Source organism: Felis catus, chromosome A2, assembly GCF_018350175.1.
Source record: "Felis catus isolate Fca126 chromosome A2, F.catus_Fca126_mat1.0, whole genome shotgun sequence".
NCBI lineage: Eukaryota > Metazoa > Chordata > Mammalia > Carnivora > Felidae > Felis > Felis catus.
Window position 1 is genome coordinate 32,566,894 of NC_058369.1, and position 27,447 is coordinate 32,594,340.

Sequence of the window (27,447 nt, forward strand, 5' to 3'; positions counted from 1 at the left end):
AAAAAGAAAACCTTAAGAAAATTTTTTAAAAAGATGTATGTTTACCCTTCTTTTGAAGTTTAACATTTTTTATATTTTCTTCTCCAATAAACATCTGAACTCTATAGGACCACGTGAAATACATCTCCTCTTGTCTGCAGGCTGTTTCTGGGCAGGGAAGACATACCCTACCCTAGTCAATGACAAATTGATTCATTTAAGCTCGAACATCCTGTTGCATAATTACCCTTAAGGCTGTGAGCTCATGGTCTCTTCCGAATTTCAGATCAAGCTGGGACATCTGGGAAATGGACACACTACAGAGACTCATTTCAAGCCACCTTCCCCCCATTCCAGTACTGGAAAATGGCCAGTTGTCTTGTAATGGGACTACAACAAAAATCAATTTCCAAATTGAAGGGCAGTATATCAGCAAGTGAATTACACCATCCCTTTAGTATTCCTCTTCTTGACCAGGCACAAAAGTTAGCGAATTATGTAACAGTATCCAACCAAGCTGGGCAAAATTCAAGCGTTAAATGTGAAAACATGTTTGCCCTTAGAAAGGGGTTCACATGGAAATGACCATGAACACAGTTCTGAGTGCATATATAATGAGAAGCGGGGCGGGGTGTGTGTGTGAAAACATGTTATTTTCTAAGTTGGCTGCTTGAACGGGTTTGACTAAAAGGCGTGCAGATTCTTTTTTGGCAGAAACTTTTCCTTTGTTTAGAAAAACACCTTTATGAATCTCCTCAAGCCCTGGCTGAGATCTAAGACATCCAGAAAGAGAAGAATAAAATGGATTTACGTAATAAAATAAAAACAATTCCTGAAAAAGTAACTTCCCTAATGGTGTTGGGCAAGATGATGCCTTCAGATCCATCCCTCAGCCCTGCTCTATGCACTGTGTTTAAACTCCACGGATGGCAATAAACAGACTCCCTAACCCACTGGCTTCCCATTGGGTTCGGCCCATTAATGGGAGGTAATTGCCAAAGACTGGAGAGTGGGAGGAGAGTGAGTCCAGGGTGTTTATTCCCCAGCCTCTCTTTATGCTAGGCCTCTGGCTAGCAGATGTTAGGCAACCCGCAACCACTCTGGGTTGCAGAGTCTGTTTCTCTGTCCTTGTCCTTCAGGCCTGAAAGCAGTGACAGCTCCCTGCTCTTCCCTGCCATAGAAGTGCTGCTTCAAGATAGTCACTTCTGCTATAAGCAACGTAGGTGTTCTCGAAACCATCATGCTCTGCAAATTTCTGTCAACAATACCAAGGAGCTTATGGGAAAATGGGGTTAGAGCCACACAAACTGTACCTATGACACTTAAAAACAGAGGAACCCAACAAAAATGGTTGACGGTGTTACACTTGTTACACAATTAAGAAACACATAAAGACAATAAATGTTGCCTTTTTACCTTGAACAAGACCTTGGGACGTGCTTGTGGAAGTACATTTCATAAGGGTTGCAGCTTGTAAACCCTTGCAAAGCGGCAGCAGGAAGCTTATCTGAAATGCAAAGAAAGTTGCCTTACCAGATGGGCATGGTGTGGCTCGTGCGGCTGTGGTGAACTGAGGAGGATCATGGCTGTCTGGGGAGGGGGTGTGCATTGTGTGTATTCCTACACTGTCTGGTTCAACCGGGTGCAGATTTCTGGGTTCACCAAACGCTTTTCATGGATCACATCACACATAAGCAAATGCAAAACTACGCCCACAGACTTCTGCTCAGGTCATGATCTTGCGGTACGTGAGTTCAAGCCCCACACCGGGCTCTCTCCTGTTAACGCAGAGCCCGCTTTGGATCCTCTCCCTCTCGCTCTCTCTCTTTCTCTCTCGCTTTACCCCTCCCCCACTTGTGTTCTCTGTCTGTCTCTCTCTCAAAATAAGTAAGTAAGTAAAACAAACAAACAAACAAACAAAAAAACTACATCCAAATCGTTCCAAGGTATATCAATGGCATTGGAACAAATCTGTGTTTTCAAAACAAGTGTTATAACAGAACTGACTGAACATAGCTTATTTCCTTACACTTGGTCAATGACTTAATCAATAACATTTGAGTATGTTCTGTTTCCTGTGAAAATACTTAGAGACTTGTGGCAGTCTGGGGACAAGAGTCTCCAAACGGCCTGTAAGAAATTCCTATTGGAAGAAGTTGCCAAGAAACTTTGAAAGATAGTGGTGTGTCTTAATAAAATTCTAGTGTCTTAACGTTCTATACTATCTCGCAGTCCCTGCCACAGCCTGTCTCACTCACCCTGTTCCCTGCAACAGCTCTGGGTTTGTGGGGCTTTGGGAAATGAAAGGGGGGACAAGCGGCATATAGAACGTGAAGATGGGCAGAAAGGACAGTAGTCACAATTGCTGAGAAAAAAACAGCTGAGACACAAGCCCTTTTCTCCCATATCAGCCAAAGAAAAATCACCTTTAAAAGGCATCAGGCAGTCCATGTTCTGCTAATACGGGTGGAGCTCTGTAAGGGGCCCTTCCATCGATTGAGAATTGGACTCCACCTAAAAGGAAAATGAATATAGCTTTGACTTCCACATTTTCCACCAAGAAAAGCCTTTCAACAATATCTTCCATTCCAAAGGCACTTGTTCTGCAAGCAACACATATTTAGGAGTGAAAAAACTGAACTTTTTCTCCCTTCAACAAGTCCGTTTATTTATTTATTTTTTTTTACCTGAGTCAGAACATAAATATAACTGAGGCTCTGCCCAACAATACTACATTAGCCATAGAAGCATGCCCACATGAAGGGATTATTAATCCTCAAAAAAGCCTTGGCAGAATTTGATGAAAGCTGAAATGTATTTTCACAGATGGTTGTGCTATGCTGTATTTGATTTGAAAAATATTAAACAAAGCAATACCCCATTTCTGTTTCATTCCCTGAAAGCAATTATTACATGAAAAGGTAGACAGACAGGACACAGTTAACAAACAAAGACTAAAGAGTTGTCATCAGCCTAGAAATGTTCTGGAAAATAAATGAGAGCCACTCGCCAATAATACGACTATAAAATACAGAAATAAAAAATCTATATTGCGAACGTACACGTACTTACAGCCCACATCACAGTTTGATGAAGCAAGAGATAAATGGCCCAACATTGATTGTTTTTACAGGAATATGACAATCCTCCAAAGAAGAGAAACAGAACATCTCTCCATTCACATAAAAAGCAAATTACAGATGGGGAAAAAAAATTCACTATGCTCAGAGCAAGATTCAATTAAAAAAATATGTCTGGCTTTGACAGGGCAAATTCCAGGCGTAGTGTATTTTCATAGAAGTTGGTCCTAGAGGAAAGATTTCAGTGCTACAAAGGCCTGTGGAACTTTTCATGGCTTGTCATTATTTCTCTGTAAGTCTAAACAAGGATTTCCGCCTCCTTAGCTCATATTTTCCCCCTAACTGATCCTGCAAGGTGCCATTATGCTTCCGACATTGTTCTTCCCTTCTGAAAATCACACTGTATAAAGCTGCATGGTGGATTTTGAATAATAATTAATGCTGCCTTATAGCAGCAATATAACACACAGTGCTTTACTAGGGATTACATGGGGTGTGTGTGTGTGTGTGTGTGTGTGTGTGTGTGTGTGAATACATATGGTTAAATGGCAGGATGAAACCATGGAAAAGAAGACCAGAGACAGCTTGTCATGTCCCACGCAATGCTTGAAGAACAGCACAAATAGCATTATTCAAACAGAACATAACTCTAACTCTGGGACATCCATTTGTATCTTCAGAAAATTAGGCGGCAGCTATTATCTTTCTGTTGTTCAAATTGATGAAACCAACACACAGAACCGCTGCTGGAAGTCACAGGGTTTTTGAGCCAAAACTTCTGCATACATTCCCTCTGGCTTGTCACCTCTCATCCACTTTGTCCAGAGTATCATTAAGAATTTCCAGACATCGGATTCTGGATCTTGTTACAATGCTCAGAATGGCTGTCAATGGACAGGATAAGAACTCCAGTAGTCAGGCTTGAATTGTGTGAATAAATACACCCATTTGGGTGTTATCAAGCTGTTCCATTTGTCTCATCATTTCATTCTTCAGTTGACACTGTGACCCTTGGAAAGCCAAGGAAGGTGCTTCTTCGGTTTTCACCCTCAACCTCAGGGCAGCATGGCCTTTATTCTCTGTCCCCTATTGCCCTTTGGAGATAATTGCCTACAGTTTGGTGCCTATATTACATATGTTTCAACCTGTTCTCCAAACATTAACTGTTTGGGATTAAAATAGTTTCTATGAAGCATTTGCAGCCTTTCCTTGAACTCCTGCCAATGTATGGCTCTCCACAGAAAGGAAAATGCTGAGCATTAAAAACGAAATGAGGATTAGTCAGAGCAGATAATAAATAGCACACTACTGCATGTGGCAGAACTAGAAGAAAAAACAACAACTTGTTTGTATTTTAATGATTTAACCATGACAACCATTTGAGGTCCTGGTAAAGGTAACAGAAATAAAGGCCCGCGTCAAGAAGTATGGAAAGACTGGAGAGAAGCTGTGCCATCAGAAAACCTATCAGATCATCAGTACTGTGTATGTAACCAGATTATGAGAGTCCATTTAAGTATTCCTGCAATGCATTATTTTCAATGTAAATATTAATCAAAGTAATAGATGATGCAATGAATCCTGAGAATGATAAAGCTAGGAGTTGGGATGATGTCTGCAGGATCTAGTCCTCCTAATACGATGCTGTTGAAGGGGCACGGCAAATTCTATCCAGACCTTTGTCAGAGACTCTGCAGGTTGGGTGGAGAGCGGCCTGGCTGCCACTTGGGAAGGGAGAATCACAGTGGTAATACAATAACAAACGCCACCACCACAAGTAATTTCATCTAACAAAGAACAAAAAAAAAAAAACCCTATATGAAGCTGACGTACTGTTTTCATCTCCATGTTAGAGATGACAAAACCAAGGCAGAGAGGGTAAGCAACTTGCCAAAGGATATACTGTTGACAGATGAGGGAGCAAAGATTTAAAACAAAGCAGCGCAGCTCCTAAGAAACCCTATGCGACCCCCTAACCTCCCTGTATGAGCGGGCTGGGAGTGTCGTGGCCTTCATGCCACAGACCATGACAGGAGGAAGCGCTTAGCCAATCACTCACGCATTCCTTCAGACATTCAACAAATGCATAATGTACACCTACTATGTGCCTGGAATTACTGCTGGAGACAGGGATTTCATGATAAACAAGCAGATGAGCTCCCTGCTCTTTTGGAATTCAGTCTAGTTGGGGAGACGGGTGGCAAAATCCAGGCTGCTTACAGAGCTTGGAGGAAAATACTACTAAACTGGATGTGTAAGTTTAACAGGCCTCAGAAGTGCCAAGAGCGCTTACTAAAACACAGATTTCTGGACCTCATCCCCATAGTTTCTCATTCAGTAGGTCTGTGTTTAAGCCCAAGAGTTTATATTTCTAGCAAGTACCACAGCTGATAACTGCTGACTTAGGAGCTCTACTTTGAGACCACCACCATAAGGGTTATTTGGTTGGGAGAGAAATATTCTTTGTGTTGTACTGCACCTCTGTTGGAGGTGAGCCTGTGCTTATGAAGAGTCGTCACTGACTATATAGATACAATTTTAGACCTGCCAGGAAGTTTCTCTCACCTGCCTTAAAATGTGGACATATTCCCTAGGATGGGTATAACACAAACCGCCACCAACAGCTATTCACACATGGTATCTGAGAAAACAAGATGCAGATTCAGTAGCTTCTGATACCAAAGAATTGAAAGAAAAAGTAAAATACGAGGCCACAGAGTGACATCTTGAGTACATTATTAACGAACAGGGAGGCAACATTTAAGAAAGTGACCCTATAAAGGCACGGGGTCCTTAAGGAAAGAGCACTATTGCAGGGAATTTCTACCCATCAATCCATGAAACACATTCCATCCTTACAGATAATGATATGCTATCATTTAATTGACATGATGATTAAAATTGCTTCCAACTGCATGAGTCTGGTTTTAACACATCTTTAAAAAAAAGCCTGAGTGTTTCTTCTCTGTAAAAGGGGGGTTTTCCAGATTCATAGCCTTCTTGTCTATTGGAAATATCCATGGCAAGAGTGAAAAGAACTGGGAAAAGGCCAGTTTCTTTCAAAACCATATGTGGATACAAAGGGCAGCATTATCTGTAAGCAAATTATTATATATCATATGTATGTGTGTGTGTGTATACATATACATATACATAGGAGATAGATATATACATATACATAGGAGATAGATATATACATATACATATGAGATATACATATATAAATGGCATATATATATATATATATATATATATATATATATATATATATATATATAAATGGCTTCTTTTCAAAAGAGAGTTAATAGGTCAATGCTATGGGACAGGAGGGCTTCCATTGCAGAATGGAGGACCACAACCATTGACATTTGGCTGACCTTCTTTCCACATTACATAGAATGAATTTCTAACGTGGAGGATTCCATGTTAGTGTGCTCTGCAAATAGCCTTATGCTAAAGCCACGGAGCAGCACAAATAGTTGCATAAATAAATATCCCACCTTAAAGACAAATGCAAGTCATATGGAAAGTCCTCAGTTTTTAAGAGTCTCTTATGGTTTGGCTCCCTCCCTCTCTAACCTCTTTTTTTGTTCCTTCCCCTCCCCCATGGTCTTGTGGTAAGTTTCTCAGGATCCACATAAGAGTGAAAACATACGGTATCTGTCTTTCTCATTACTTATTTCACTTAGCATAACACTCTCCAGTTCCATCCACGTTGTGACAAAAAGCCATATTTCATTCTTTCTCGTTGCCACGTAGTATTCCGTTGTGTATATAAACCACACTTTCTTTATCCATTCATCCGTTGATGGACATTTAGGCTCTTTCCACAATTTGGCTATTGCTGAGAGTGCTGCTATAAACATTGGGGTACAAGTGCCCCTATGCATCAGTACTCCTGTATCCCTTGGGTAAATTCCTAGCAGTGCTATTGCTGGGTCATAGGGTAGATCTATTTTTAATTTTTTTGAGGAACCTCCACACTGTTTTCCAGAGCGGCTGTACCCGTTTGCATTCCCACCAACAGTGCAGGAGGGTTCCCGTTTCTCCACATCCTCTCCAGCATCTATAGTCTCCTGATTTGTTCATTTTTAGCCACTTCTTAACAGAAGACCATGGGGGAGGGGAAGGGAAAAAAAAAAGTTAGAGAGGGAGGAAGTCAAACCATAAAAGACTCTTAAAAACTGAGAACAATCTGAGAGTTGATGGGGGGTGGGAGGGAGGGGAGGCTGGGTGATGGGTATTGAGGAGGGCACCTGTTGGGATGAGCACTGGGTGTTGTATGGAAACCAATTTTGACAATAAATTTCATATTTAAAAAAAAAGACTTGGGTATCTGTAATATCAGCATCTGGTTACCCACTGTTTCTCTTGGCCAGGTAATTATAAGCTAACTAGTTTTGTCAGTCACTGAGTTTCTAAGTTGACAGCTCACAGGCCAAATCTGACCCAGAGATGTGATTTGTTTGACTTGTGCATTTTGTTCCTAGTTGCTGTGCCCTTAAAAGCTGATCATGAATGGCTGAAATGGAACATTTGCTCTCTTCTGTGCAACCTTGCTTGTCGCTCTACAGTATCTTTGGCCTGGACTGGGTGACACCTTTACATTACTGGCAAATCCCCTGAAGAGGCTGGAGTGTTTTGACCCCTGCTATTTAATTTACAAAATCAAACTTCAACTCCAGCACTACTTTCCTGTTAATTCCAACTACCTCATATTTTTTCTTCATTTCACCAGGGGACGGACAGGTTTTTTCCAGAAGAATTTTAATCGTTCCTAGGTGAGTGATATAATACTATATAAAACTTTGGAAGGAAGTTAAGTTTCTCAGTAAAAGGGCAGAATTACCTTGTTGTATGACTCCTGCTATGGTCGACATTGCTGATCTGTTTTAGATTGGCTTGGAAATTTTGAGCTGATGAAATGAAATGTCAAGACTGGGAAGTGTCTTGATTTTTAGCAAAATGGGCATATCACCGCCCGACATGAATTAGCCTAGAAAATACATTAAGTTTTAGGAGGTTCAGAGTGGGCTTTAAAAAAAAAACTGAGAAGGCTGAGAGAATGTGAAAGGCCCCAAGGCATGTTCATTTTTATTCTGTAATGAATAGGAAATACACTGCAGTAAAAGCAGCATTAATGATTCAAAAACAGCTGGAGATATTGAAACAGAAATGAATCCTACTTACCTAGCTCTTAAAACTAGTAAAAGGGCAAGGTGGGGTTGAAAACTGGTACCTGAAGCAAAATGGAATGTTGGCAGTAAGCACCTGTGACCAGTCATTTGTAGGCCACTCACACACAAGCACAGCAAAGCCTCTAAGCGGCAAATCTCACTAATTAGAAATAACTGGGGTGATGGCCACTTGGAATCACTGTGAAATCTGAAGTGCGGACACTTTTTAAGGAGATATAGCAGATTGGTTTCAAGGGCAAAGACTAGCAGCAAGTGACGCTTCAAGGACAGCAAGGTCCCACTGGATCCGCTCAGGGGAAAATCATTTGTTGTTAGCACACTCATTATACACCCGGGACTGCCACTCAGGCCGTGTCTATCACTGTAAAACAGTTTTCAAAAACTAAATATATCTCCAACTACCTTTCCTATCCTGTTTATGTGACCATTTTCTTCAGAAATGGTTGGAAAGTTTATTTTAGGCCGAGCTCTCCCTTGAGTGACAAATTTCACCCTATTGGTGCCCGATGCATCGAAGTTGTCCCAATGATCTTAAAAGTTCTTACTGTCATAATTTTTACTGAAACGTGGATGTATGTGGGTGTGAAACATATTCTTGCCACATCTTCTATATTTATGTAACATTTTCTTTGACCATGCTTGACACACAATGTATTCGTTTCAGGTGGACAACATAGTGATTCAACTTCTTTATATGCTATGCTGCGCTCACCACAGTGTAGCGACCATCTGTCGCCATACAACATTATTACAATACCACTGACTATATCCCCTATGCCGTGCCTTTTATTCCTGTCACTTCTTCCTTCCATAACTTGAAAGCTGTATCTCCCTCTCCCCCTCACCCATGTGGCCCATCCCCCTTCCCGCCTCTCCTCTGGAAACCAGCAGTTTGCTCTCTGTATTTATAGACCTAAATCTGCTTTTGTGTTTGTTTATTCATGTTTTTCAGATTGCACATATGAGTGAAATTGTATGGTATTTGTCATTCTTGGACTGACTGACTTCATTCAGCGTAGCACTCTAGTTCCCTCCATGTTGGCGTAAATGGCACGATCTCATTCTTTTTTGTGGCTGTGTGATATTCATTATTTATATATACTACATCTTCCTTATCCATTTTCTGTAACTTTCTTGATTGAATAAACTCAATTCTAGGAAGCAAGTCTAGCCTCCACCTGTTCACTTTGTAGTTTCACTCCGTGGGTGTGTTGGGAAGGTATGGACATCGTGACTAGGGCCTTTCCTCACTAATGAATTTGGTGGGGACTTTTAAGCTAAGAGAGAATATATCCAGCAGCCCATTTTACATATTCATACCCAAACCTATTTCAACATCAACTCTTAACCATAAAGGAGTCTTAACAGAATTTCCAAGACCAAAGCACTTGATGAATTCCATATTCAGTGACTCAAGAGTGAGGTTTAGAATGTTTACAAATGTCTTTGTGTTTCGTTTGGGTCAATGTACAAATAGCTTGCTCAAAGATCCTTGAGAAGAAGACCTCCCGGCTCTCTAAGGAGAAAGAAAAGAACTGACCTCAAGTACATTCTCAGCCCCAGGCCCTGAATGATAAGCTTTATATCTGCAATGTGTGATAAGTCACCTTTTTAGTGAGATTCTGCCGACCACTCTATTTAAAACTACACCCCCTCCTCCTTAATTTCTTTCCCTTACCATTTACCACTTTGCACTATAAAATTTACATATTTTGTTTATTTTTTGTCTTCTTCCTCTAGAATATAAGCTTCATAAGGTAAGGAATTTTGCCTGTTTCTTACTGCTTTATCTCTGATGCCTAGATGGTCTGGCAGGTAGTAGATAGTCAACAAATCAATGTTGAATAAGCAAACCGCTGAATACGTATCTAGTGATATAATTTCATCATCTGTGTGCCAGTGCACGCTGCATCAGCAAGAGTTGGGTGGGAACACTAATACTGCCATTTGCAAGCTCAGTGGCCTCAGACATGGGACACTTTCTCTGAGTCTCAGCTTTTTCATCCCTGAAAGGTAGATAAGGATAGTTTCTTTCCCATAAGGTTGTAGGAATAACAAAACAAGGACATGTCAGGATAGCCTTTGGCATGGTCTTAGGCACACTGTAAAGGTTCCCAAAGCGTTGCCTGTTAGTACTGCTGCTGCCTTAATCCTCACCTATAAACTTATGCAGAATAACAACCAGCGAGTAGACAGAATCCCACAGCTACATATTTCTGCCCCCATCTCTTCCGAGAGCTCTGACACAGAAGTAGGGAGAAATTGGTGAAGAAGCTGCCTTACTCTTGCTCCTATTTTGCAAAACCCTTTCTTGAGGCTGGGGGTGGGGTGGGCCTCCTGCATGCGACCCCACGCAGGGCGGTGTGCAGCAGCTGGCCTGCCTGCCGCTGCGTTGTGTGCTTTGTAAATCAATAGGGCATTTGGGTCTCAGGCTGTCCACTCTGCTACCCTTCTGAAGTCTTAACTACACTTTAAAAGCAATTATTTTGCTTCTAGCTTTGGGAAGGAGGACGTGAAAAGAGGCCTGGCTGAGGCAAAGCTCATATTTCAAGGCATGTCAGGGACCAAGATCGATGACGTGTAGATAACAGTGGAAATGGATGTAAAACATAACCTCAGGTAGACTCACGACCAGGCCCACACAGAGTTCTTCCCCTGCTTCAGAATCAAGAGGAAATCGAGTCACAACATTCAAAACCAGGGACAGAGAGCTGCAGAACGAAAGAAGGCTCAGTAACACTCACTATTCGGAACTCCTGGAACTATAAAGTCTTAGCACTGCTCCACATGGGGGTCTGTACACACAGATGCTTCCAAATAATGCCTACTTTCCTACTTCTTCTTCTCTGTGTTTAATTAACAACAATTGGTTAGAATTAACAATAAAGGCTACTGTTTAAAAGTTCTCATTCTATGTCTAAGCTCTTGTTTAACTCCTTGCAACAAACTGTTAAAATAGAAAGCATTGATTCATGTGCCCATTTCACAGAAGGGGCTTAAAGAGGTTAAGTCACTTTTCTTTGGTCATAAAGCAAGTAAGCAGCACAGTCAGAATGGGTACCGAGGTCTGATTCCATCCCAATATAATTGAACACACTGCTCTGTATTATATAATACCATAAACTAAATTAGGTCCTCTATAACGCCCTCATAGCTCCTTGTACTTTTCCTCACAGCATGGAACTGAATTTGTAAATAAATGTAAGGATGTGATTACTTGCCTAATATCGGACTCAGTACTAGAAAACACATTGTTATAATCATTTTTGGTATCACCGTATTTGCAACACAGAGCACAGGTCAAATTCACAAGAGAAGCTCAGAAAATACCTGTTGAAGATCTGAAAAAAGACAAAGTGGACAAAAATTGAGATTTCAGGTTAAGATGCAAATTCATTTAGTTGTCTTAATTAAGTAAAAAACACTCAAAACCCATTTATTCAGTGATTTTCCCCTTTCGAAGGATACAATAAACGCGTAAGCATTTCTAATAATGCTTCACATGGATATCCCACAATAACATGGAAAATTCAAACAATTCTACAACCTTTATTGCTTGACTCTTTCGCTAAAGAGGTACCGGTATATATCTATCTTACACCCTCTCACCTCTCTTTACTTCTAGTTCTTTGTAGAATCTTTTTTTTGTAATACTTGGTAACATTTGTGGAATGAACCAATCAAAAATACTGCTGGTCAGCTGTTGTGGTATTTTAATGAAATGAAAAATGCTGGCACCTTTATAAACACATATAAATCTTTTCTGATTGACACGAATTTTGAGATTTTCAGCACAAATTACTTTGTGATTTTATAACATCCACAACACAACGGAACAATGTCATTCCTATTCAAGGAAGAAACTCTATGGTCATGAACCCAGGCAAAAGAGAAAAGGCCTTGCTGTTTTAGTTTGGTTTTCCCAAACAAAGTAGGGAGGTAAACCACAGCCTCTGACCATGTATATAAACATTTGGAAAACTGGTTGAAATTGCTTACATGTAAACAGCAAGAGATTAATACTGTACTTCTGAAACTGACTTTAATGAATCCTGTGAGATTTCACCACACAAAAAGCTAAAATTATTGTTCCCAGAAATAAATAAAAGGAAAGCAATGTAAGAGTGTATCATACCCTTCTCTTAGAAAAACAAAATAAAACAACAACAAAAACAACAATAAAATGGATAAAACAAACAGAAAGAAAAAGAACAAATACTCTTTGGGGAAGGGAAGGAGTGGTGATGGAGTGTAAGGAAGGAGGAACATTCTGTGAGGCAAGACAAAGAACATTCTGGTGCAGTGAAAAGGAAACACAGAATGAAGGATGGGATACAGTGTGGGAATCAAGGAATGGAAAGAGAATGGATACAGAAGCAGAGGAATCCAGCTCCCGGCTGGTAAGCCAAATGCCACAATAATCCAATTTTAATTATACGTGAGTCCCATCTCTGCTATTTGTTTAATTTTATTCTCCTCAGCAAATACAGAGACAGCTGTTTCCCTTTTGACACAATTATCTTTGTCTAGAAGCTTTCGAAATGTCCCTTTGAAAAGTTTGCAGAACTTACAAGAATCCTGAACCTATTAAGTGACAGATCTTTTGGATTTTAAACAGGGAAAACATTTTTTTTCAAGGCCTTAACTCCGAAACCCAGAGGATCAGAAATGATAGAACAAAACGCTTTGAAACTCAAAGTAGGATGAACAGCAGCACTTATTATGTTGGAAGTCAACAACCTGACCACTAGGCTTAATTATATTCTGAGTGAAAAATTGACCCAATGTGTCAATATCTTAGTTCAATATTCAGAATCTGTACTTAATTGTGGATGGCACTGGAACATAAAGTCAAGTAGATTTTAGGATGAGTGGTCACATTGGCCATGTCAATGAAGAGACAGAAAGAGAAAACTGAGGAAGTTAGTCAAGAGAGAGTAAAGAATACAAAAGCAAAAAAGCGGGGAAAGGCCATGAAGGAAACAAAAAGGCTAAACAGGTGGCCCCAGAGAGACAGAAGTATCTTCCATTCCTAACCATTTGCCACCTACTACCTCATGAAGATTTGGAATCCAAATTTGTGATAAACATATAATGGCCAATATTATTGAGCACAGATCCAAGGCATCATACATACACTGTTTCATTTCATCCTCCAACAACCCTATGAAGAACTGTTATTATTCCCATTTTACAGATGACAAAACCAAGGCTTAGACAGATCTAGTCATTTGTCGTCACAAGTCTTATGATTAGTGACTGGTAGCAAAGGATTAAAACTCAGTTCTGTCTAGTCCCAAAGCTCGTACCCTCAAACCCAACTACGTTGCTTGTTGTAGCCATAACTGACCTTTCTCTTTACTTGAACAAGCTTGAGAGTTTCTTTTTACAGAAATCAGCCATCCCCAATTAAGACAAAAATGCAAAACTTCAAGATGTTGGGCAAGGAGGAAATCTCACTACATACTGAGGTTATGATATGGAGGCAATTGTGAGGCTTACAGCCCCATCACCAACTATGGAGACCGCAAAAAGATCACTGGTTGCAAGGGGGTAGGGGGGTAAGAGGGATGAGTAGGTGGAGCACAGAAAATTTTTAGGTCAGTGAAACTATTTGTACAACACTCCAATGGTAGATACGTGTCACAACATATTTGTCCAAACCCATGGAAGGTACTCCACCACCGGGGTGAACCCTGATGCAAACGATGGACTTGGGTGATAAGGCAATGTCAGCATAGGTCCTCCGATTACAAGTTGTGGCAGGGGAGGGGCAGGGAGTACTCTATACTTCAACTCAGTTTTGCTATGAATCTAAAACTGCTCTAAAAATGAAGTTTATTAATTCTAAAACATTCCTTTGGGTATAAAGAATCAGCCTTTAAGTGTTTTTTTTTTCTCTTCAATTTTCTCTTTTCCAAATTTTTACATTCAGCAAATTGATGGGTATAAAAGACGCTTCTTGTTAAACTTAGCTTCCTGTTGCTCTCTCCAAACAGTGTTCTTACACTTTTTAAAAGATACAAAGTAATTTAAATTTTTTTTTCAACGTTTATTTATTTTGGGGACAGAGAGAGACAGAGCATGAACGGGGGAGGGGCAGAGAGAGAGAGGGAGACGCAGAATCGGAAGCAGGCTCCAGGCTCTGAGCCATCAGCCCAGAGCCTGACGCGGGGCTCGAACTCACGGACCGCGAGATCGTGACCTGGCTGAAGTCGGACGCTTAACCGACTGCGCCACCCAGGCGCCCCGATACAAAGTAATTTAATATGATTTCTTAAGGTGGTTAAGAGAAAAAGACAGGGAGAGTATACTTTTTTTTTTCCAACATTTATTTATTTTTGGGACAGAGAGAGACAGAGCATGAACGGGGGAGGGGCAGAGAGAGAGGGAGACACAGAATCGGAAACAGGTTCCAGGCTCTGAGCCATCAGCCCAGAGCCCGACGCGGGGCTCGAACTCACGGACCGCGAGATCGTGACCTGGCTGAAGTCGGACGCTTAACCGACTGCGCCACCCAGGCGCCCCTATACTTTCAGTAATAAGGCAAATGAAGCTGAGGAAGTCAGATGCTTATGTTTACCACCAAGGAAATGTCAGAGGACATTTACATTCGCCAAATTCTTTGTGTACATATCTTTAAAGCTGTCTAGATGCATTAGATGAACACAGCATGACGATGGTCATATTCTCGGCTCTATACTTCACTTCTGCACATTGGATTGCCTGAATATAAATGAAGACCAGAATGTTCATTTAAATGCAGTACCGATGTGCCTTTTGAAGAAGCTGTCTAAAAGGATATTCCTTTACACACCGGATCTTGCACCTCTTCTCTCAACGTAGGATTTCCGTTGTAAAGAAGTGAAGAGAAATTGGAAGGAGGCCGAGTAGAAGGGAAAGAATGTCAGGTTTTGGCCTGCAGTGGCCATACGGCTAGCTCGGCCTAGCATGGGTCCGATGAAACTGAAAACCATAGTATTTACATCTCGGGGTAAGTAAGGCAATAACAAGGCTGGAACTGGGATAGAGATATCATGGATTATCATTAGAGTCTTTAAATGCTTGTGGAATGTATCGGATGAATCTTGGAAATTGTTTCAAGGAAGAGCCACTTTAAACATCACCCTAGTTGAAGGAAAAGACGTGGGTATTTACCGTGTACACAGTACTTGCTTTCTCAGGTAATGATCTCTACCATCTTACACTCATGCTCTGGGTCTTCCGATGCACAACATAACGGAAGGTGCAGGACCTCAAGCCCTGAAGGTGACTGCAGTGAAAGAGGCTACCCACTCTGTCTCCACCTCAGGACCTTCAGCCTCAGGCCCCTGTGTGGATGTGGAACAGGTTCTCCCAGCAACGGGGAGGATGGGAGAGAGGATGCTGCGGGTCCCGGCCAACACAACAGAGCACTGACCTGGAGCCAACAGGAGGTAGTGTTTCTCATTTAACGGGGTAAAAATGAGAGGTTCCTTGTCCCAACCTCCCATTCTTTTATTGTGTTCGTAACATCAGAGGCAAATTTTTCACCACGTGTTTAGAAACATCTACACAGTTATATGAAGTAAGCTTTGCAAAGGATAATTTGTAAACAAATGGGACTTTCAGTTGGGACTATGTAGGTCTATTCAATGTTCTCCTCCCTTTAGCAGGTGAACAGCCTATTTCTAAGGAAGGATGCCCCTCTGGAGAATGTATGTTATAACTTGTGATCATCGGCTTCTCACGCAAGGAAACAAAGTCACCAAGCCAAGCCAGGACATCTCAGCATCCAAGTAGAGAATTTCATGGAATGGGGTAGGGGTGCACGAAGCTGAGGGGAAAATCACAGAAGCATTGTCAGGGATCATCCCCAAACCAGGACCACTATGCAGTCAGTGCTTATCAAGGCACAGTGACAGAGTGTGTAGAGACATCCGAGTATGAATAAAGGGTGTCGTGGTGACAGACGTGCAGCTACAGCACCTGCAAGAGCTTCTGTGATTCTACAGACACTTTGGCATTAAAATGTGCCAACATGGAGGAGAGAAGAAGGCTCTACATAGGCATCATACAGCTCTTATCTGGGGGAGTGATAATAAATGGAGGTATAAGCCCTAATGAGAGATGGGTATAAAGACTAGGGAGACCACAGAATTTATCATCCAACAATTTATCATCAGCCAAGACAATTTAGGAGTGAAAGTGAACACTATTAGTAATTATACTAGGCATAAACTAGACTGTCTTGGGCAACTTGGTACATGTGGGCTCCCTACTGAAAGCAAACAATGCTTTGCCTTAATGTTGACCCCTATCTAGCCACTGAGGCCAAAAGTTCGGGCTTTGGAGTCAGCTGCCCTGTTCGGAATACAAACGTTGTTGCTTATTCATCTCAGCTGCCCTGTTCGGAATACAAACGTTGTTGCTTATTCATCGTTTGATTTAGGACAGGTTGTTCAACCTCTCTGTGCTGAGCTTTCCCACTTGCCTCACAGAGTTGCTGTAGGAATTAAAGTAGTTTCAAAAGGCTGAGCACGGCGCCTGGCACACAGAAGTCACTCAGTCAGTCATTGCGGTGCCTGGTGGCTCAGTAGGTTAGGCATTTGGCTCTTGGTTTCAGCTCGGGTCATGATCTCATGGTTGGTGAGATCGAGCTGTCAGCACAGAGCCTGCTTGGGATTCTCTCTCTCTCCCTCTTTCTCTGTCCCTCCCCTGCTTTCCCTCTTTCTGTCTCTCTCAAAATAAATAAACATATTTTTTAAAAAAGAAGGTAGGTTCCACATTTGCTGCTTTCCTATCTTTGTATTTTGTGATCATAGAACCGTGTATCTTACAAAAAAAAAAAAAAAAGAAGTCTCTCAGTAACAACAATATCATCATCATCAGTGTAGTATGTCCAGATATACAGGTATATGGTGCCTGGAATCTCAGCAGAGAAGCAGTTACTTCAATTTGTTGTTGGGAGGGGAGTGGAAAAGACAGAGGAAAGGAAAGGTTTCAAAAATTTTCCTAGAAAAGACTGATGTAACACTTGACAAAGTATGACCAACAAAAATCTTATTCATTCCAATTTCACTTTTTAAAAAAGTTCTGTGGCTACTTACACAGATATGAAGTAAAGTTACTGATGCAAAACTTATGATTAACATGTTGGTAAGTATAAATGTATAGTAATCAAGATTACAGTGGGAAAAATTAAACTCTAGTAGAATGACATTTCTATGTCTCATAGAATTAGCAGTTCAACATTCATTCTACCATTGTATGAACGCAGGAAACCCTAAATGAGGAAGCAACACTTTGGCTGGTTTCCAAGTCCTGACTACCCATGACATACATGAAATCTCACTCTTTCATTTTGGTATTTCCGGACCTCAGTCTGACCTCCCACCATTTTCACTGTTTAGCCTCTTGAATTTATGCACATTCATTCTGATAACACCAGTTAAATTTCAACCCTGATGGCGGGTAGCATTTATTTAGCAATTATTGTGTGCGAAATGGAATGTTAAATGTTTCGTGTAAATTATTCCAATTAAACTTTGAATCAATCTATGTTAGAGAACTAGATAACCCTCATTTCACAAAGAGAGGCCCAAGAGATGTAAGTAAGTCACCCTGGGTCACTGACCTAGGAATCAAACATCATTCAGCTTTAACCCAAACTTAGGCTCCTAAGCCCCTACCATAGTAACTATACAATTAGCTCTGGTCTTTGTGTTCTCAGCTTATTCACTATGAGCAACAGTGGATAGACCTACACAAGTTTTAACCATTTTTCTCCCTGACCAGTATTTTTGGATTCACAAACACACACCTCTTCCCAGCTTTGTCATGCCCTCAAGCAATAGCCCACCCCCACCAAATGCCTGGTATCATCTCACTGTGGAAGGTTTTACTTAAAATCTGCTGTTCCCTCTACCAATAATCCCCCTGCCTTACAGAATGTTCTCTCCCTGGCCACAGAAAGGAGGTATCTGTTTGATTTTAATCACTCTCCTTACAACCCCAGCTCAAGGGGATACAGGTAAAAACAAGAAAAGGAGTCAGCTGAAAAGACAAAGTTCTTGGCTCCAAATTAAAAACAATTCCGAACACTCCATATCTGAAAAACGTGCACATGATTCCTGGGAGGGACTTGGAAACGAGCTTGCCTCTTACACTAATATATCAACTGTCAGCCTCTAAGCATTGGAGGTTTAAAGACACACGCTGTTCTTGTTATGGAAGGCATGTTCTTGAGGGTACATCCGTAGCAATTCATCACTACTTCAAAATCTCTTGCAAATTTCATCTAGGTTTGGAATCCAACATTTATGTGTGTTTTAGGCGTATAAAATGATCTTAAACGAGATTATATGTGTAAGAGCCAGTGAAAAGTTAGAAGGCTCTTACAAATGCAAATACTGTTGTTATTAGAAGAACATTAGTTATTTAATACATGTGAGCCTCTTACATAGTATTCTCCTAGGGAAATGGGTTACGGCTTTATTTTTTCAATGTTTTATTTAAGGTCTGTTTTGGTATTTCAAGTTTTTATTTAAACTTTAGTTAACATATGGTATACTATTGATTTCAGGAGTAGGATTTAGTGATTCAGCACTCACATGTAACACCCAGGGCTCACAGGAACAAGTGCCCTCTTTAATGTCCATCCCCCATTTAACCCATCCCCCACCCACCTCCTCTCCAGCAACCCTCAGTTTGTTCTCTACAGCTGAGAGTCTCTTATGGGTTGCCTCTCTCTCTCTCTCTCAACTTCCAGTAAATCTGACTTTCAATGCAATGCAGACAGACATTATTTTCTTATTTTTGTTTTCATTCTATCACTGTTGACATATTTTAAATTAGTCAGTGAATCTGTAAGGTGCCCAAATGAAGCAGCATGGGCTCCTCCAAACACCATCACTACTTAGCTGTAATGCAACTGACTGGAATAAGAAATGCAGAAAAATAACTCTTTATTATTACCTGTACAACCTTTTCAGCTCAGGCCACACTAATGTGAACAATGAAATTATTCAACCAAGTCTGTGATGAAGGTTTTCTTTCTGTTCTCTCTGTTGAAGTGAGTTGTTTAAGCAAATGAAGGTATAAATAAAATAAGAGCTCAGAGGAGAAAGTTTAAAGACAATTTTTTAAAGTTTTGAATATATCCTCAGGCAACAAAACAAGAAATGTAATGATTAAATATAGGCAATCAAGTATTACCTAAACTTATACACCTCTTTAAAAACATTTTAGTGGTTGTCCAGAGGTTTACAATATACATACTTGATTAATCAATCCACCTTCAAATACTTGAAAGTGCATCACATGATATGCCAGATGGCATTAAATCCCTTTTGTTATATAATGGATAGAAATGAAAATAAATTTGAGCTACTACACTATACATTTCAGTCTGTTTTCATTAATTCAGACAGATCATTCACTTTGCCTCCCTTTACTCCCTTTGACTCTTACAGTCTGGGCTACTGGAAATGTTCTATATCTTGACGTGAGTGATGGTTACACAGGTGAATACATATGTAAAAATTCATTGTGTCCTTTATTATATATATGTTATACTTCAATTTTTTTAATATGAAATTTATTGTCACATTGGTTTCCATACAACACCCAGTGCTCATCCCAACAGTTGCCCTCCTCAATACCCATCACCCACCCTCCCCTCGCTCCCACCTCCATCAACTCTCAGTTTGTTCTCAGTTTTTAACAGTCTCTTATGTTTTGGCTCCCTCCCTCTCTAACCTTTTTTTTTTTCCTTCCCCTCCCCCATGGTCTTCTGTTAAGTTTCTCAGGATCCACATAAGAGTGAAAACATAAGGTATCTGTCTTTCTCTGTATGACTTATTTCACTTAGCATAACACTCTCCAGTTCCATCCACGTTGCTACAAAAGGCCAGATTTCATTCTTTCTCATTGCCACCATAACACTCCATTGTGTATATAAACCACAATTTCTTTATCCATTCATTCGTTGATGGACATTTAGGCTCTTTCCATAATTTGGCTATTGTTGAAAGTGCTGCTATCAACTTTAGGGTACAAGTGCCCCTATGCATCAGCACTCCTGTATCCCTTGGGTAAATTCCCAACAGTGCTATTGCTGAGTCATAGGGTAGATCTATTTTTAATTTTTTGAGGAACCTCCACACTGTTTTCCAGAGCGGCTAAACCAGTTTGCATTCCCACCAACAGTGCAGTTTTTAAAATGTGATGCATGGTCTAAATCTCCATCAATGTTCTCCCCGAAGGCAGTACCACATTAAGGAAAATATGGATGAAGCATATTTTGAAGGTTGTCTGGGTTCCTTGTGTCAACACTCAGAGCTCAAGAGGCTGGAGTCTCTGCTGATCAGTTATCATCACTCCAGTCCTAGAATGCCTTTGTTGTTCCAGCCAGCCCACTTACAGATATTGCCTATTGCTCAAAAAAGCCAGACTCACACCAACAAAGAGGTATCTTGCCAATGAAACAATAAATTACAGTCTACCTGGCAACTGGGGATAGAAGTGAGTATTTTTTACCCTAGTCAGATATGAAGAATTCCATCTTAATAATGATGGGAAATCTCAGCAAACTGAGCATCATTCACATTCACTTATTCATCAAGCATTTTACTGTATGCTCATTATGTGCCAGACTCTATGCAGGAACACACAGTCATTATTATTCCAAGGAGCTCACTGTATTTGGGGATAAACAAGCAATTACAATGTAGCAACACGGTAAGTGTGAGAGAGGGAATTGTAGATTCTTTCAGTTGCTAAACTAAAAAATCTAGGAGTCCTGTGAAGGGGCGCAAAGAATGGCTTAGGACTAGCAGAAATATCCTATATTTCTGTATTATAATGGCGGTTTCACAGGCGTAAACATCTCTCTACACTCATCTAGTTGAACACTTTAAAAGAATGAAATTTGTCAAGAAGTTGATTAAAGTCTGAGTTATCCTTAATTAATCCTTTTCTCTCATCCCAAACTTACATATGGGTGATCCATTCAACATCTAAAAATCATCCAATCCATCCACTCCTGTCCACCACCACCATTTCTGTCCAAGCCACCACCACACATGGGCTACTGGTCACGGTAGCCTCTGACTGGTCTTCTGACCCTTCTTGTGTCACAAACTCCATTCTCCACATTTGTTTATCATATAAATCTAGATTTTATTTCTTTGCTTAAACCTCTTAAATAGCTTCCAATCACAAATCACACTTAGAATAAAACTCAGATTCCTTACCAAGCCCTTCGAGATGTTAACAGCAGCAAGTCTAAAACTTCTTGGTCTCAGGACCAAATATTACACTCGTAAAAATTAATGAGAAACACTAAGAGCTAGGGTATAGCTATTTATATTTACCATTTTAGAAATTAAAGATGAGGTATTTTCATGCCTCTTTTAAAATAATTTTTAGTGTTTGCTCTGGAGCTTATGTATCTTTAATTAATCTACCCTCAATATTATACTGCTCCCCATGGTGTACAAGGAAGTTACAAGAGTATTTTTCTAGTTCCTCTCTCCTCTCCTTTTGCTATTGTTTTCTACATTATACTCATACATTTTCCTAAATAAACAATATATTACAGCTTGCTTTAGACAATGAGTCATCTTTCAGAGCAATTTAAAGTAAAAAAAAAAGGACTTGATATTAATGTTCATTAATGCCATTTCTAGTGTTCTTCATTTCTTCACAGAGATCCATGTTTTTACCTGGAATTATATTCTTCTGCCTGAAGAACTTCCTTTAATATTCTTTATAAAACAGATTCCCTGGTAATGAATTCTCTTGGTCTTTATTTGTTTGAAAAGTCCTTATTTCTCTTTTGTTTTTGAAAGATATTGTCTGTTGGGTATAGAATTCTGGGATGATGGGTTTTTTTCAGTGCTTTAGACATCACTCCATTGCCTTCTGGCTTGTGGAGTTCTGATAAGCAGTGTTTTTTAATTTCTATCTTTGTTCCTCTTTATATGATGAATCTGTTTTTCTTACACTACCTTCAAGAACTTCTCTTCATCTTTGATCTTGAGAAATTTGATTATCATGTGTCTATGTTTTGGGGTTTTGTTCAGCTAGGGTTTTTTTTGGGGGGGGGTGTATTAGAATCCTACTTGGTGTTCCCTGTGTTTCTTAGATCTATAACTTGGCATCCTTTCGATCATTTGATATTTTTCCATAACTCTTGTATGCTCAGCTTTGAGTTTTGTTTTCCATTTTTGTCTCAGACTGGATAATTTCTATTGGCCTATGTTCAGTTTCATTGATTCTGTCCTGAACTGTATTGAGTCTATAGATGAACTTGTCAAAGGCTTTCTTTTTTTTATATACAGCATTGCCATGTGATGGTTCTTAAAATTTTTAATGTTTATTTTTTGAGAGAGACAGAGACAGAGACAGAGTGTGAGTGAGCGAGGGGCAGAGAGAGGGAGGGAGTCACAGAATCTGAAACAGGCTCCAGGCTCTGAGCACTCAGCACAGAGCCTGATGCGGGGCTCAAACTCATGAACTGCAAGATCATGACCTGAGCCTAAGTTAGATGCTTAACCAACTGAGACACCCAGAGTCCCCATGATCGTTTCTTATAATTTCCATCTCTCTGCTGAAGTTCATCATCTGAAATTATATACTATCCATGTTTTCTACTAGAACCTTCAACATATTAATCATATCAATTTTATTTTTTTAAGTTCACTTATTTTTGGGAGGGGGGGAGAGAGGGGGAGAGAGAGAGAGAGAGAGAGAGAGAGAGGGAACTAATGGGAGAGAATCCCAAGCAGGCTCCACACCATCAACACAGAGCCTGATGTGGGGCTCAAACTCACAAACCGTGAGATCATGACCAGGTGCCCCTAATCATATTAATTTTAAATGTCTTCTGATAGTTCTAACTGAAGGACCTAGGTCAGGCTTCACGCCTTTCCTAGAGAGGTTGCCGTTCCCTTCCTCTACACATGCACCACAAAAGAGCTTCACTGTGGACTCTAATTCGGCCTCTACTCTTTCTCATGAGTACCCAGTAAGGTCTGTGTAAAAGAGCCTGTTAGTAGGTGTCAAGTCCTCTCCATTCTGAGGCTCTCAGGGTTTCTATACTTTCATGTTAGCCATCCCTAGCCTTTATCTCATGTATTAAATTTTTTATCTGTCATTTTTCTTATCAGCTTATATGGCTCATGTACGATTTCTCCTTGGAGCTGCCTGACTTTCTTTAGATTTCACGTTAGTTCATTGCCCTGAGAACTCACACATTTGAAGGACATGTGTGTATATTCTACATACAAGAAAAGTTGTATGTCGTCTCTGGAAAACTCTTTCATAGGCTCATGAGAGAACAGAAGTGAAAAAGTCAAATAAGCTTTAGTATTATTGTGAAAAACATCTTAACACTATGGCTTTGGGTCCTTTGAGTAGTCTTTGAGGCTTAATGCCCTACCTGATCCAATCCCCACCGACCCTTCTGATGTTATCACCAAAAACTATCCCACTTTCCTCACTACAGCCAGCCATGCTGGTCTTTTCATTCAGCCGGCACATCAAGCTTTCTGATGGTCTAGATGTTCAGCCCCCACTATTTCTCCCATATAAAATGCTGTTTTTCTTCCATCTTAGAAGGACTGACTCCTTGTTGTTGTTCAAATTGCAGCTTCAAAGTACCTCAAAGATATCTACCATGATCACCTTGGTCTAAAGAACCTATAAACACATATCAACTCTAAGACATTTTATATTACATCACACTATTTTCTTCTTTCAAAAATTATTTGGATTTTCAATATTTTTTATTTGCTTATTTTCTATCTTCCTCCAACTTTTTGGCTTGTTTGCTACAATATCTAGAGTAACTAGAACAGTATCTGTTGTGTAGTAACTCTTAAAAATACATGTGAAAAAAATGTCTTAGACTATTTTATTGACCAAATTGTATCAATCATTATCAAGCTAATTGTACCTTTTAAAATCATTAAAAATGGGAAACAACTCCCAAAGGGTTGTTTCACTGGCCAGGTCTGGTTAGTATATAGTGGAAATGTTCTTTGAACTGAGTTGGTTTTTAATCTAGGCCCAGTTGAACTCACTTCAGAGACAGGCTTAGCCACCAGAGACATAGAAGCATGGCTGAGAACCTAAAATATGATTTCAACACATGATAAAGCAAGGCTGTTTCAACAGCGTGGGAGGTGCTATTCCCTAAACAGCCAACACTGAGTTTTCTATATCACACTACCTGGCAAATCATTGTTTTCTTTTCAATAATCTTTGGCTTACCATCCTTAGGCAATGTGAGGAACTAAAAGGGAACCTTTGAGCCAGAAGGTTGGTGGAAATCCCCTGGTTTTCAGTTGTGCTCTACCTGGATCCCCCAAATGATATTTCAACAAATAAAGATGTCAGGAGTGAGTGTAGACTTCAGAACTGGGGAAAAAACATGATTAGGTGTCTGATTAATCTCATGATGCATTTTCCCCTTATGGAAAACTATGGAAACTGGAAAGAAAAACAAAACAAAAAGAAGCATACCCCCTTTTTAATGTGATTTTTGGCAAGAAATTAAATGCAGATAATTTGCGGTTTGTTTTCCACAAAATGAATGGAAGCTTCAGTAATAAACTTTTATTCAACCCTCCTAATATAAATGATCACTTTTTCCTCAGCTGTCTAATTTTAAATGTATGTTACCAAGTGGCTGAATCTTTTCTCTAAGGTTTTGATTGAGGCACATAAAAAAGAAAAGAAAAGAAAACAACAAGGACCGTGATCCATGCCTGTATCCAATGGTCTGAGAAGTCCCCAACTCTGTCCTAGAGAAAGGGCATAATATGATGAGGATGGGGAATGAACATGGGGCCAAAATCTAACCTATATTCATATATATATATGTATATATATATATATATATATATATGTATATATATATGTATGTGTGTGTATATATATATGTTGTTACCATATGACAGGTGCTGTGCTAAGTGAACAATGGTGAGAAAGAAAGATATAGTTTCTTCCTTAATAGGCTTCAGAGTCTAGAAAGAAAATAAGGGCATAATTATATATGCAAATTACTCTAAATGTAAAATGGAATATGCTATGAGAAAAATGAATAATTGGACATACAAGACTGAAACCCAGAGGAGATCAATAATGGAGATGAAAATTGGCAAGAATCAACATACAGGTGTTTTTTTAAGGCTATGATAAACAGATTGCTGACCTAGGATGACAGAATAAATACATGACACAAGGAACCAAAGAAACCTATGATTTACAGTGTGGCTCAAAGGTGGAGAAGCCAGTAGATAGGGCCAATTTAAAAACGGGTGAAAAATTAGAAAATATCCATACCACAGAAGCCAAGACAGTGAGTGTAAGGAATGAGTATGAATGTCAAATAGCTTTGAGGTCCAGTAAAATGAGTCCCTAAAATGCCTGCTAAATAAGACAACATGGAGGTCTCTAGTGACCTAAATAAGATCACTTTTACTGATGCAATAGAAACAGAAACCAGATCAAAGCAAGCTGCAGAATAATGGCAACGTCTGTGCCATGTTGAACGAAACACACATCTAATTCACTTCCTCCCAATACTTCAGTAAGACAACAACAGAGTTGCTGTTGTTGTTGCTGTTGCTGTTGTTGATGATGATAACGACACAAGCCTACAAAGATGGGGAGAACAGGAGAAAAGACAATAGCAACATAATGTGGAAGCTTGAAAGCAGTTGGGTGAGAGGGGCAACTGGCTTAAGGGATTCAGGAAAGCTAAATTCCAAGCTACTCATGAGAAAATCTGAGCATAAACCAATTGACACCACAGAGTCGTCAACAGACCCAGGAATTAGCAATAGTTAGTAACTCTAGAACTAAGGGATTTGGGAAGTTGACTACAATGAAAAGGACTGGGTGAAAGTTGTTTGAAAAACAGAGGTCTAGATTCCCTCCATTTTACCTTGTTGATTAACTACCCCTCTGCTACCCTACGGAAGTCTAGAGGATTTTTCTGTATAGAAAATAAAACAGAAGTTCTCTGGATTAGTTGATAAAGTGAATGCTGTCATGAAAACAAGCAGATTAAATGACCATATGCATATTCAATATTGAATCAAGATTCCCTATCTGCTTTCCTACTTGGCTCCAAAACCACAGGGATCCAGAATCTACTCTTTGAGACACTTTCTCAAGGGAACCTGATCAAATCAAGATGAAAAGGATCTAAAGATACTTACACTGAAGGTTCATGCCAAAATGACCCACCCAAATGTCCTGAAGTAGAGCTCAAAGTTGATAAGCCCTACCCACATATTCAGGTTATCCCATTGGTTCAGTGCCCCCAACTCTCAATCATAAGCATATAGTCAAGAATTACCAGATATATGGAAGAAAGAGACCATTAAAATATATGGGGCGGGGGAGGGGTGAAGGAACTTGAAAGAAACAGACACCATACAGAAAGTAAACTTCAAAAAATTATCATTTTTAATACTTTCCAAATATTTCCAAGAATATATATACTTATTTCATAACAAAACAAGATGCTCCTAAAAAATAAATATATGGTATCAAAAATAAAAAAGTATGTAGAAGAACTGGGAGACAGAATTAAGGAGATCTGTTAGAAAGGAAAACAAAAATATATATACAGAGGAAAAACAGAAGAGGAAAAAATAAAAAAACTAAAAACATAAAAAAGTCTGGGAAGTCCAACTTCCAAGAAATAGGAGCACTGTAAACAAAGGGAGGAGTAGAAATCATCAACAAAATAACTCAAGATTTCCTGAAGTACATTAGTAGTTAGATTGAAAGACTCATTGAATGCCAAAATTAAAAGATTAAATAAACACATTACTGAAGATAAATAATATACAGATTTTCAGAAAGAAAAGAAAAAAGAGTAATGGGTCATAAACAAAGCATGAGAAATCAGAATGGCTTAGAAATTCTCAACATACCACTGGAAGCAAGGAAAATTATTTCAACGTAGAATTCTGCACTCAGTTGTGAGTCAAGAATGAGGATAAAAGGATCACAATTAAATATGCACATTCTCAAAAAAAAAATGTACCTTCTGTGTAACCCTTCTTCAACAGTTACCAAAAAATAGCTTCTGTCAAAAATGAGAAAATAAACTGAAGAGAGACAAAGGAAGGAATTCTGGGATGGCAGGGATGGGAGATCCCTGGGTGACAGCCGAGCACCAGACAAAG

General features: G+C 39.7%; 1 long non-coding RNA gene across 11 annotated transcripts in view; it reads right to left on the reverse strand.

The window, feature by feature from the left end:
* Positions 1–27,447, reverse strand: part of LOC111559434 — a 464,969-nt gene that overhangs the window by 377,717 nt on the left and 59,805 nt on the right. For 10 of the 11 annotated variants that reach the window (XR_006593861.1, XR_006593869.1, XR_006593870.1 and 7 more), the window contains 2 exons: positions 2,406–2,493; positions 1,396–1,486 (listed from right to left, as the gene is read on the reverse strand). This is a non-coding gene — a long non-coding RNA (uncharacterized LOC111559434). Of the gene's footprint in view, positions 1–1,395; positions 1,487–2,405; positions 2,494–11,587; positions 11,599–27,447 lie in introns of all 11 variants that reach the window. The other variant, XR_006593862.1, reaches the window with a different exon arrangement.